The sequence below is a fragment of the Anopheles aquasalis genome, chromosome 3 (genome assembly GCF_943734665.1).
Source record: "Anopheles aquasalis chromosome 3, idAnoAquaMG_Q_19, whole genome shotgun sequence".
NCBI classification, from domain to species: Eukaryota; Metazoa; Arthropoda; class Insecta; order Diptera; family Culicidae; genus Anopheles; species Anopheles aquasalis.
The window spans coordinates 52163203-52163548 of record NC_064878.1 but is presented as its reverse complement, the minus strand read 5'-3'; positions in this window follow the sequence as shown (position 1 = coordinate 52163548).

Here is a 346-nt window from a genome sequence, read left to right as displayed (position 1 = left end):
AGAGAGCGCGCCTTAGCGACCAACCAACCGACCGACCGTCCGATGGAACCAGTTTCGTGCAAAAAAATAAAAAAACAAGAACGAGGAACGAGAACAATACGCAAGAGTCTGGTGCTACCGCTATCCTCCGTTAGAACACCATCACCGAATGATTAGTACAAGTCAGCATAAAGAGAATACGATAACGCTCGCCGCACGACGCTATCGGTCGTCGCCTGATGTCTGGTTGGGGTCGTTCTCCGTTCTTCTTTTCGGAAGTTCGGCGATAAGGAATTGATTTTCAATCATCCCTCCCCCCCCCCCCCCCCCCAATCTCACTCGGCATCTTCTGCAGTCCCAAGCACGG